This window comes from Onychomys torridus, chromosome X, assembly GCF_903995425.1.
Source record: "Onychomys torridus chromosome X, mOncTor1.1, whole genome shotgun sequence".
Classification (NCBI taxonomy): domain Eukaryota; kingdom Metazoa; phylum Chordata; class Mammalia; order Rodentia; family Cricetidae; genus Onychomys; species Onychomys torridus.
Genome location: NC_050466.1, coordinates 65,208,353 through 65,222,074, shown reverse-complemented (window position 1 = coordinate 65,222,074; position 13,722 = coordinate 65,208,353). Strand labels below are relative to the sequence as shown.

The window sequence follows — 13,722 nt, the reverse complement described above, 5'->3', positions numbered from 1 at the left end:
CACATAGCTTATACCTTATCACTACTCCATTTGTGGTTTTCTTACGTCATTCTATTGCTTATCACTCCTGACCAGGGTTGTTCACCGTAGGCCTTACATGTTCCTTACAAACTATCTTATCTAGGATCACACAGATATAATTTTTACTGTTTATTTGTTTCACCTTGGTTTGGTTTAGCTTTGTAGCCTAAACTGGCCTAGAACTCTCTAGGAATAAACTCGATTGATCTCAACCTCCCAGAGAACCTCTTGGATTATGGGCATGAGCCACCACACCTAGCCGTGAATATACTTTTCAAAAGCAGATATTCCTCTGATTCAGGCTGAAAAGCCATTTACTGTGCTTTCGTGCTCGCTTCGGCAGCACATATACTAAAATTGGAACGATACAGAGAAGATTAGCATGGCCCCTGCGCTTTCCTATATTTAAAAAGCATGTAAGTTAAAGAGACTTCTTTAATGTGATAGGATGGCAAAACACGAGGATTCAAATCAAGATGTTCATGCTGTGGAGTACATTTTCCCTATTCTTATATATCTCTTACAGCTCATGTCTGAAATATAGGGGCCAGGATTTTTTCCTATTAAAATAGGAATAAAGAATAGACCTTAAATGCTCTTTTAAAAAGCCCTCCTAATGCTTTCATTTTTTTCGCCTAAAAATTTGGCTTTTCAATTTCCAAACAAAATGAAAGACCAAGCATTTATGAATTGTCTTAATGCAGTATAAACTAAAAGCTCACTTAAAATATATAACACAAAAATATACTCACATCTAATCTATGGGATCATGTATATGTCTGAACTTTATCATTTCAACTAGCAATAGATTTTACTTCAAGTTATGGCTGTGTCATGAATAACTCGGATCAGGGCTCACTCAGTTTTTACTCCTAGGAAGGAGTATTGTGTTTAAACTTGGGGTTTCATTTTGAGGATTTATTTCATGGGGCTGCTCCCACATGAAGACCTATATCAGTCTTATGGGGAAAAAAGTACAAACAATACTAGACATTTCAAATAGGAAGACTTCAATTTGGGGAGTTTTCCCACAGAATGGATCAACCTGTAAGGAAGTAAACAAGAAAAAGTGAGTGAACTCAGAGACTGCTGACTAACGCTAGAGTTAGTGGAGGATAGGAGAGGTGGTACTGCCAGAGGAAATTAGCAAACTAGAAAAAGAAGAACCTCTCCCTCCTTTTTGTTTGTTTGTTTGTTTGTTTGTTTGTTTTCCGAGACAGGGTTTCTCTGTGTAGCTTTGTGCCTTTCCTGGAACTCACTTGGTAGCCCAGGCTGGCCTCAAACTCACAGAGATCCACTCTGCCTCCCGAGTGTTGGGATTAAAGGCATGTGTGACCACGACCCGGGCCTTTTAACCTTCAAGCATTTACCGGTTCCTCCAGCTAGCTAGCTTCTCATGTTGGAAAGCAATTAGCAAGAAAGTCTGGAACATGTCTAGAGAGAAATGTGGAGCCAATGGTGAACAAACAAACATATATGGCAGCCTCTGGCTTCTTAACAGTTTTGCAAACCCCACTGTCATTTTCTGTAGTAATTTCCATGTGATTATTTGGTAGTTAGCATATAGGAAATTCAGCTACAAACACAATTTGATAATAAATACTGAGTGTGGCTATTGCATTAAAGACTAACCCATCCTTATTAAGTTTCGCTTTTAAATGGAATTATAATCTAGAAAGAAAAGAACAAACTGCATTAAAAAGGAGAAAACAGACTTTAATTTCTAGAATTTCCCTTAATTTTGTGTATAAAATGTGATTAGACTTTCATAGTAATTTCTCTACATGTGGTAGCCACACAATCATACCATATAGCAGCACCCAGAAGTACAAAAGTACAAAGGTATTTCCTACAGTTCTTGCAGGTGAGAGCTTCCTATTTTCCTAATAATCTTCACCAAGTTCTTTGTTTCCTGGCAGATCGGTTTCTTCAAAACTTCACAAAGACTTGTTCCAGTTTGGCTGGACCTTTTCCTTCCTCAAACTGGGCTATTACGCAGTGAATAACTGTTAAATTTCCCCTATTGGGCTTTGGAGTTTTCTTTGCCTTAACTTCCTTTATGCACATTATCACTTAACATTTAATTGGGCCAGGTGGTGGTGGCGCATGCCTTTAATCCCAGCACTTGGGAGGCAGAGCCAGGCGGATCTCTGTGAGTTCGAGGCCAGCCTGGGCTACCAAGTGAATTCCAGGAAAGGTGCAAAAGCTACACAAGGAAACCCTGTCTCAGAAAAAACAAAACAAACAAACAAAAACAACCGTTTAATTGGAATACCCCAAAATGAAGACATAGCAGATTTTCTTTTTTGAAAAAGATGCTAAATACGAGGAGGGCTGGGATAATATGAAGACCAGGTCTGCTCTTCCCTGTACCTGAACTTCATCACAGCACAGAATCCTTGGGATTGCTGGATTTTCTCTTTTTAACATCAGAGTTCAAGATTCAAAGTGCAAATGTGAAAATGTACTAGTGAAGAAGGAGGCAGTAGTTCTGATTTTATGACAGTCTCGGAAATCACAGAATGTCTCTTTTGATATGTTCTAATAGCCAAAACAGTCAGAAGTCTGTATCTGTCTCGTGATGGGGGAAGTCACAAGGTTACATTGCAGAAAACCATGTTGCCATTATCTTTGGAAAATAAAAATTTGCCAAGACTTCATTTTCACAGAGCTTAGAATTACTGGGTCATCCATGTATTATAGCAGCCATATAGTTGAATGAATTCAGTTGATAAAGGAAAACAATGTGTTTAAAAAGTACAAATAAAAGAATTTGTCTTGAGGTTTTAGTCCAGAATTAGAGCAGACTTTCAAAGAAGAATTAGCATCAATACTCCTCAAAAATATTTCACAAAATAGAAAAAGAAGAAACATTGCCAAAGTCATTGTTTGAGGCCACAGTCACCCTGATATCCAAACCACACAAAGACTCAACAAAGAAAGAGGATTGCAGAACAATTTCCCTCATGAACATAGATACAAAATACTCAATAAAATACTTGCAAACTGAACCCAGGAGCAAATCAAAAAGATTATGCACCATGATCAAATGGGCTTCATCACAGAGATGCAGGGATGGTTCAGTATATGAAAATCAGTAAATGTAATTGGCCAAACAAATAAACTGAAAGAAAAAAAAACCTCATGATAATCTCATTAGATGTAGAAAAGTCCTTTGACAAAATCAAACACCCATTCATGATAAAAGTCCTGGAGTGATTAGGGATACAAGGAGCATACCTAAACAGGATAAAGACAATTTATCAAAAGCTATAGCCAACATCAAATTAAATGGAGAGAAATGCAAAGAAATTCCATTAAAGCCAGGAACAAGAGAAGGCTGTCCACTCTCTCCATACCTATTCAAGTCTTAGCTTGAAATCTTAGCTAGAGCAGTAAGACAACTGAAGGAAATCAAGAGGATACAAATTATAAAGGAAAAAGTCAACAGTCAAGGTATTGTTATTTGTAGATGATATCTTAGTATATAAAAGTAATTCAAAAATTCCACCAGGGAACTCCTATAGCTGATAAACACTTTCAGCAAAGTAGCTGGATGCAAGGTTAACTAAAAAAAAAAAATCAGTAGCCCTCCTGTATGTAAACAACAAACAGAATGAGAGAGAAATGAGGAAAACAACACCGTTCACAATAACCTCAAGTAATATAAAATATTTTTTTTTTGGGGGGGGGGGGTTGAGACAGTTTTTCTGTGTAGCTTTGGAATCTCTCCTGGAACTTGCTCTGTAGACCAGGCTGGCCTCAAACTCACAGAGATCCTCCTGAGTGCTGAAATTAAAGGCATGTGCCACCACCACCCGGCAATATAAAATATCTTGAGGTAATCCCAACTAAGCAAGTGAAAGACTTGTATGATAAAAATGTCAAGTCTTTGAAGAAAGAAATTGAGGAGGATATCTGGAAAGCTCACCCATGCTCATGGATTGGTGGGGTTAACATAGTAAAAAAAAATGGCTATCCTATCAAAAATGATCTATGGACTCAATGCAGTCTCTATCAAAATTCCAACACAGTTCTTCAAAGACCTTGAAAGGAAAATTCTCAACTTCATATGGAAAATCAAAAAACCCATGATAGTTAAAACAGTCCTGAACAATAAAAGAACTATTTAAGGTATCATCACTCCTGATTTCAAGTTGTACTACAGAGCTATAGTAATAAAAACCATATGATATTGACATAAAAACAGATATGTTGATCAATGGAATTGAATTGAATAACCAGAAATAAATCCACACACTTATGGACACCTGATTTTGTATAAAGAAGCCAGAAAAAAATGCACTGAAAAAAAGACAGCATCTTTAACAAATGGTGCTGACCAAACTGGATGTATGCATGTAGAAGAATTCAAATAGATCCATATTTATCACCCTGGACATAACTCAAGTACAAGTAGATCAAAGACCTCAACACAAAACCATATACAATGAATCTGATAGAAGAGAAAGTGGGGAACAGCCTTGAACTCATTGGCACAGGAGACTACTTCCTGAACAGAGCATTAATAGTGCAGGCACTAAGACTGACAATTAATAAATGGGACCTCATGAAACTGAAAAACTTCTGCAAGGCAAAGAATACAATCAATGGACAAAACAGCAGCCTACAGAATGGGAATGATTTTTTATCAACTCCACACCCAATAGAGGACTAATATCCAAAATATATGAAGAACTCAAGAAACTAGACATCAAATTACCAAACAATCCAATTGAAAAATGGGGTACAGATCTAAACACAATTCTCAATAGAGGAAACTTAAATTGCTAAGAAATACTTAAAGAAATGTTTAACATCTTTAGCCATCAGGGAAATGCAAAGTCAGAAACTACTTTAAGATTCCATTTTACACCTTTCAGAATGACTAAGGTTAAAAAAAACCAAAAAACAAAAAAACACATGTGATAGCTCATACCGGCAAGGATGTGGAGCAAGGGGAATAATCCTCTATTACTGGTAGGAGTGAAAACTTGTGCAGCTACTATGGAAATCAATAAGGTAGTTCTTTGAAGTTGGGAATCAATCTACCTCAGGATCCAGCTATACCACTCTTGGGCATTTGCTCCGCCATGTTCATTTTGGCTTTACTCATAATAGCCAGAAACTGGAAACAACATAGATGTCCCTCAACAGAAGAATAGATAAAGGATATGTGGTACATTTACATAATGGAGTATTACTTGGCTATTAAAAATGACATCCTGAAAGAGAAACGTGGACAACAATCCAGCCACAAAACCTTTTACCTTCCATTCAAAATATGCTAGGGCAATAGTGGCACAGAACTTGTGGGTAGTAGACAATCAATATCTGATTTGACTTAAGGTTCAATTCATGAGAAGCAACCCATACCTGACACTGGGTAACCAAGAACCAGAGACATAGATTTCCCAGAGACCTAGGGTAAAACAAAACACTACAAAAAGGTATCAATAAAATGACTGCTAATAATATTCTGTTATAGTCATAGATCAGTGCCTTGTCTAGTCAACATCAGAGAGGCTTCCTCCTGCAGCAGATGGGAACAGAGATGCAGAGAACCACAGCCAGACATTATATGGAGAGTCTAAATGGGATATCTACATCAAATCCTTCCTATGAGAGCTTAGAATCCCTTGGAAGAGAAGGTGGAAACATTATAAGAGCTAGGGGGATGGAGGACACCAGGAGAACAAGGCCTTCTGAATCAGTTAAGCAAGGTGCATATGAGCTCACAGAGACTGATGCAGCAAATACAGGACCTACATGGGTCTACTTAAGGTCATCTGGGTATATACTACTATAGCTACCAGCTTACTATTTTTATGGGACTCCTGATGGTGAGAACAAGTTGGTCTCTGACTCTTGTGCCTGCTCTTAAGACTCTTTTCCTCATGTTTAATTGCCATGTCCATCTTCGACAAGACAATTTTTTCTTTATCTCATTGTATTTTATTTTGTCATGTTTGCTTCTTTTCTAATGAGTGACATAAATGGATTAGATCCAGAGGGAAGGGGATGTGGGGAAGAACTGAGAGGAGTAGAGGGAAGGGAAATTATAATTAGGATATATTGTATGAGAAAAGAATCTGCTTTCAATGAATGGGAAAATTTTTAAAAAAGAGTGTTATATGAGACAAACACTAGAAAGAGGAGGAGGAGAGAAGAAGAAGGAGGAGGAGGAGGAGGAAGAGGAGGAGGAGGAGAGGAGGAGGAGGAGGAGGAGGAGGAGAAGAAGAAGAAGAAGAAGAAAAAGAAGAAGAAGAAGAAGAAGAAGAAGAAGAAGAAGAAGAAGAAGAAGAAGAAAAAGAAGAAGAAGAAGAAGAAGAAGAAAAAGAAGAAGAAGAAGAAGAAGAAGAAGAAGAAGAAGAAGAAGAAGAAGAAAAAGAAGAAGAAGAAGAAGAAGAAGAAGAAGAAGAAGAAGAAGAAGAAGAAGAAGAAGAAGAAGAAGAAGAAGAAGAAGGTGGCCTAGAATAAAAATTGCTTAGTTTCTTCCAAGTACCAACTATTGAACAACTAGCTGAGAGATCATCAGGAACTAACCAAGAAAGTTGTTTTAGACAGAAAGTGTGTTTCAAATGAATTTGGCAACACATCCAAGTCATGTCATGGTCAAAGCATGGTAACTAAAGTACTAAGAAGAGTGTCTAAGATGACATGGAGTTAGAGGAGGAATCAGGAAATAACCAAACACATAGGGCATTGAAGGCCATGCAGAGTAGTTTATTTTTTATCCCAAGGACAATAGAGTCTGAAATATATTTCTGGAATGTCTTTAATAAATAAGGAAGTCAGATTTACCTTTACAGAATAGAAATATGTTTTAAGTATGGCGAATGGATCAAGAGAGTTAAAGAAACAGAGGTCTTAGAAAATTTGTATCATAATCCAGGCAAGAGATGACTACAGCGTGGACTATGTTGGCCACAAGATAGATGGAGAGAATTAAAATAATTGAGGGGATATTAGGAGGGCAATTTCACAGAATATGAGAATGAGGACAAATTTAAGTCTGGAAATAGGTGTCTAGGAAAATACCTGTTTCTGAGGATTTCTGAAGGTATACTGTGGCATTCACTAGAATAAGAAACATAGTAAGAGGCTATTTGATTATACGAGATTCAAGATTTGATCTTTGGCATGTTGAGTTTTAGAGGCTTATGAGCATGTTGATTTTGGTAACTGGATGCTCACAGGAGATATCTGATTTTAAAATACATATGTTGTCTTCTCATAGACAGTGACAGCATGGACATGGCATATACTGTATCCATCATGTAGTTGAAACATTATGGGAGGAATTTTTGACTGCTTGAGATGTGGAGGAATTTTTCTTGATTGTGTTTTCCTCCTTTGTTCCAAGTGACTCTTGAAAGATATCTAGAAACACATAGGTCACCTGGAGCTCACTTTGAAAATCTGACCAAACTCAATCTTCTCAATTCTTATAGGAAGCTAATAAAGAGCTATAGTGATAGTACTAGCTGAGATTAAACTTGAGCCTTCAACAATTCACTTCTCAACACACGCAGGAAGTTACTGAAAGCCCATTTTTTGTTACCCTATACTAGAAAGAAAAGCTTAGTTGTTTTGTCTGTCTGAAGCTCCATAGAAAGAAATAGCTTTTTCCCCCAAGCAATGTTGAAATTATATTTACAAGATGAACCTAGAAAGGTAAACCTTCATAGTATGTTGATTCGGAACAATGATTGAATAATTTTCTCTTTAATTTTCAGAGATATTCACCTTTTTTCTTAAAAAAAAAGCTTTAAAAAGCTTACTTTTTTGATAATAATAATAACTTATCTTCCCACAATTTCTTCATATCTAAGTCAGGCATGAGTATACTTCTTTCTGAATGTTTTCATTTCAATTATACCTTAACAAAAAGTGCTGCTCTGAGGCATGTTTGGCTCCAAAGATTGTATGATTTGACCTACTAAGTTTTCATGTTCCAACTTCATCCATATTGACTAGAATTTGTTGTAGAATGTATATTTTACCAAACAGCTTTGTATCTTCATAAAACAACCATAGACAGTCCAATTCATGATCAAGTTTTCATCAGCCTTAGGATGTGTTCTATGATTGGTACCATGATAATTGATAATTAAAATATCTTTGTAGTCCTATACAGAAATGTTTTATAACTTAGCAAGGGCCATATTTTCCTTTCCTTTCCTTAGAAAATCACCAGATTCCTTCATGGAAAAATCCTGTGACAGCTACTATTCCTACCCATACACACACACATGGAGGCCATGATATTTGACTAACAATGAATCCAATTTTAGGGAAGCCAGCATAACTTTTCCAGAATAGTAGTAATTTATACTATTTTCCTAGTTTATTTTACTTTGAGCTTCAGATGAACCCAGGGATTTGCACATATGTGGGGACCCATAGAGGTTTCCTAGTGAGATCTGAGCTTGCTTTACCCAGCAAGGCTGCATTAGGGGATGATGTGACCACATGTGTGGTTACCAGGTGTTTGGAAGGGTCTGCACTTGGCTGCGCTAAGGGGAGGTCTTTTGTGCCACCTTTTGGCATTCTTATAAAAAGCCCTTTTGAAGAGAAAGAAGGAGCTGGTGGATATTGATCCAGATCCTCTCAAAGCTATCCTGTGTTTCTGTTTGTCTTCTCCACACCATCTTTCTAATTAAATATTTCTTAACCCTCTCTCTTCAAGAGTACCCTGGGAAAAAGTGGGAGCTGGCCTCCTACACAACTATTAGACAAGTGCACTGCCACTAAGCCCCATCCCTAGCCCTGCACTAGTTTAATTATTAATAGTTCCCCTCTTAGTGTCATATATCTTATCCTGCATTAGATGATCTCTAGCTATGTATCACCAACTTACTGTCTGCTCAAAAATTGAATATAGTAGATTTTTCACTCTTCCCATTTGAGTGGAAAATAAAATTAGGCTTCTATGATTAACAGAGAACCTTGAGACTGAAAAATTCATGAAGGAGAGAGAAGTGGGAGGGTCATGATAGGCCATGGATGAATCAACTTTATGAGTAATTCAAATTTATGAATAAGTTGTATTTCCAAATCCGAGTCAAGATCTACAGATGAGGTGATGAGGAATTACCATAATTTTGAGGAAGTAGAAGAAGCTCATGAAGAAAACCAACATGCTTTGTGTAATGGAAATTCATAGCAAATGCTTATGAGATCTTGACACCAAACTTACTTACTGTGAAACCAAGTCTCATTCCAGGGCACATGTTTTTGGATTCTGATGATAGCATTTCTATCTTACTTATTATCCTATATGAATTCCCCCCTTGGAACAGACCTAAGGACACAAATTTGCATGAAAGTGAATTATTTGGAAGATGATGCCAGCACACACTAGTAAAGGGGTGGAGAAATAAGAGAAGGAAGATAAGTAATATTTTAGTGTTAGTGAGCATATTCCTAATATAGGCAACAGAGCTCATTCATAGTGGGAACCCCTGGAATATAGGGTAAAGGACAGCTCAGAGTCATCTACTCAAGGAGAAAGGAAACTGAGATATTTAGTCACCACTTCCAATTATCATTGGTAAAGAATAGGAATGTTAACTATTTGGCACTCCCAGCCCTCCCCATGCAAGAGATGGGCACACTCTTGTGACTTGGAGAAAACCCTCTAGCATAAGATCGTGTGTGTTTGCTGAAAGACATTATTTTTTCCCTTTGGTTTTTTTCATTTTATAATTTAATTTAATTTTACATATCAGCCATGGATTCCCCTGTCCTCCCCTGCACCTTTCCCCCAGCCTACCCCCCATTCCCATCTCCTCCAGGGCCAAGACTCCCCTGGGGATTCACTTAAACATGGTGGATTCAGTATAGGCAGGTCCAGTCCCCTCCTTCCAGGCTGGGCAAAGTGTCCCTGTATAAGCCCAAGGTTCCAAACATCCAGCTCATGCACTAAGGACAGGTTCTGTGTCCCACTGTCTGGATGCCTCCCAAACAGTCCAAGCTATTCAATTGTCTCACTTATCCAGAGGGCCTGATCCAGTTGGGGGCTCCTCAGCTATTGGTTCATAGTTCATGTGTTTCCATTAGTTTGGCTATTTGTCCCTGTGCTTTTTACAAACTTGGTCTCAACAATTCATACTCTTACAGTCCTTACTCTTTCTCCACAATTGGACACCTGGAGCTCCACCTGGGGCCTGGCCATGAATCTTTGCATCTGCTTCCCTCAATCATTGGATGAGATTTCTAGCACGTCAGTTAGGGTGTTTGGCCATCTGGATCACCAGGTCAGTTCAGGCTTTCTCTCAACCATTGCCAGTAGTCTACAGCAGAGGTATCTTTGTGGATTTCTGGGGATCTCTCTAGCACTTTGCTTTTTCCTATTCTCATGTGGTCTTCATTTATCATGGTCTGTTATTCCTTGTTCTCCCTCTCTGTTCTTGATCCAGCTGGGATCTCCAACTCCCCTAAGCTCTCTTTCCCTCGACCCTTGCCCTTCATTACTCCCACTGTGATCCTGGTTGTTCATGTAGATCTCATCCATTTCTCTGTCATTGGGCGATCCGTGTATCTTTCTTAGGGTCCTCTTCACTAGGTAGCCTCCCTGGACTTGTGAGTAGCAGTCTAGTCATCCTTTGTTTTCTTTGTTTTACATCTAGTAATCACCTATGAGTGAGTACATACCATGTTTGTCCTTCTGAGTCTGGGTTACCTCACTCAGGATGATTTTTTCTAGATCCATCCATTTGCCTGCAAACCTCATGATGTCATTGTTTTTCTCTGCTGAGTAGTACTCCATTGTGTATATGTACCACATTTGCTTTATCCATTCTTCATTTGAAGGGCATCTAGGTTGTTTCCAGGTTCTGGCTATTACAAACAATGCTGATGTGAACATAGCTAAGTGCCCTTGTGTAGATGTATCCTGCTTGTTAAATAAGAAACACAGAGCCAGTTGAAGAGTTAAAAACCACGAGGTCAGAGCCAAAGCAGAAAACCTTACCCTTCACTGCTTCTGCGGTTCCTCCTCTCCGCCAGAGACCTACTTCTGTGCGTCCTGTCTATTTAAAGACTTTCTGTTCTCCTCCCTCATTGGTTGTAACCCAGCCACATGACCTCCTCGTCACTGCCTGTTTGTACAGACCTCCAGGTCTTCTATGGTTGGTATTGAAATTAAAGGCGTGTGTCTGCTATGCTGGCTGTGTCCTTGAACACACAGAGATCCGCCTAGCTCTGCTTCCCAAGTGCTGGGATTAAGGGCGTGCCCCACTACTGCTCGGCTTCTGCTCTGGCTTGCTCTGACCTCAAGGCAACTTTATTGACATACAAATAAAATCACATTTCAATACAAATAAAATATCACTATATTTCCCCTTTTCTATTTTAATAAAAAGAAAAAAAGGAAAAAGTTATAACTAATATAAGAAAAACTATATACAAAAGTACAATAACTATATATACCATATATACAAACAATAAATACCTAAACAATGTCTAGTCCATTTGTAATTGACAAATTCAGAGAAAATAATTCCATTATCTATCCTATTTTGGTAAGTCCAGAATGTACCTGATTCACTTTTTATCCTAACTTATATAGCTAACGGAACTGTCTTATAACGTCTTTCAAATTTATACACTTACAGCTCTTAGTGAGTTTTTCTGAAATCTTTAACAAAGATAATTATAACTATAACTAACTGATCTTCAACTCCCTCAGAGACCCAAGAAGGAAATAATACTACCTAATAAAAAATAAAAACAAGAAGTGCATGCAAGCAGCTTCCAAAAAAAAAAAAATGTGAGTTGACAGAAACAGCCAGCTGCCTGGACAGTCACCTGAGGTTTCGCCACAGTGTTGGGGCATCATCTTCAGCCTACAGGCTTAGCGTATCTGACAGACTCTTTTGTGAACTAAGATGTATACAAGGTCAACAGTTTGTCCTCACATTTGGTGAGAGCAGTCCATGTACCAGAAACACCTGAATTCCATTAGTGTCATGTCATGATTCAGGATTTTAAATTCTGGAAATTATTGATGTCTTTTCAATTCAGCTGTCCATTTTTCTTGGCTGTGTATATGTGGCTTCATCTTGGCATCCTGTTCTTCTCCACATCTCTCTATTAAACGCCAGTCTACTATTGAGAGAGGTGAGCTTAGTTATTCCTCAAGAATAACTGTTTCATCTGCTGTTCCATTGCATATAAGAAGCCATTGGCCCACTCCCTGTTCAGCTGCCTTCGAAGAAAAGGGCACGGTACCTTTTACAGATTGTAAAGGTCACTCACTTCAGGGATAGTGCCATATTGTCCTGGCTTCAGAAGATGCCTTTTGTTAAAGCCACAACCACACTTGTTTTGGCAAGAATTGGTAGTCCTTGGTTTCATGTCCTGTCTGTCCTGTTTGTCAGCAGTTGATTCAAGGATACTTCGTTGTCCAGTGGCTGACTTTTGCAACAATGAAAGTTAGTTCCATATGCAGTTTCTTCAATGCCCATATTTTCTCTGAAGTAGATTGGTACTGCCAGGAGCCGTCATGTCTCATAGTCATAGCAAAAAAGAAAAATTCTTAAGTTATTAAAACATTTTAAATGCCATATTCTGTAGATCTCTGAAGGGTTTGAAGATGACCTGTCTATCTAAAATATATCTGTTTGATCTTGACAACACACCTAATATGACTACAAGTTCAATTGTAATGTCTAACCACTAATTTTCATTTCTGTATATCCTAATAGTTGGTAATACTAACATTCAAGGATTAGCAAATTACAATTACATTGTTAAATGAATGGTATAAATACAATATCTCGAACAAGGTTAGAAATACGTATATGGTATATTCTAACAATCTCAATCTCAATAATAATAATTTGTATACAATATAAAACAATCCAATTGAATGTAAAATATTTAAAACTAGTAATTGTCTTTTTTTTTTTTTAACAAGCACCTTTTGCCTAGCCCTTTACCTAACCCTTAACAACAACTTGTAACCAACCCTCCTAAACAATGAAAACTATCCCAGACCCAATACCCATAAAAAGACCAAAAAACCACCCACCCCACACCACCCCTTTGGGAATGTGGGCGTCGAATTCTTAAAATTGCTTCCTGCTGGGTAGGGGCGAAGTTATCTTTATTCTGAAAAGAAAAATTTTGGGTTAATTGACAAATTCTAGGAAAGATAACTATATTCTTTGTTATCCATAATGCCAAAGTTCAGGGTTTATCTCAAGTCCTTGTTCAAGCAGTCTTTGAAACTGGATCATCTCAGCTAGCCATCTCAGAATTGCTCTAAGCACTATGTAGTCCAAAGCTGATCTGTAGATGATGTTTGTCAGCTTAGTGATATTATTTTCCACGTGGAATTGTCGTTGTGGGGCCCCATCTTCTTCCTGGAGATTTCATTTGATGTTAGGCCTGGCCGTGATTTCCTGCAGAAAACTGAAAAGAGACTCGAACACAAAGACATGTATAGGCAGCTAATCGAAGCCTTTTCTCTAAATTAATTAGTACTCATATGACCATTATTATCTCAACAAAGTTTAAAATATATATATATATATATCTTGTGAATTCTGATATAAAATTCATACTTTAAGAAAAGTTTAAAGAATCAGAATAGAGTCAAAGAATTGAGATTAGTAATAGAATAGTCCCTTAATTAATTTGGTTTTTCTCCTGTCCCATGTCAGAAGATGGCTCTTTCTTCTGGTATGATAC

The 13,722-nt window shown here is 37.8% G+C and overlaps 1 pseudogene; it reads left to right on the top strand.

Annotated features, from left to right (window-relative positions):
• The first annotated feature begins 348 nt into the window (after nucleotides 1-348).
• LOC118574863 lies at nucleotides 349-446 on the top strand (annotated as a pseudogene).
• The last annotated feature ends 13,276 nt before the right edge of the window (nucleotides 447-13,722 follow it).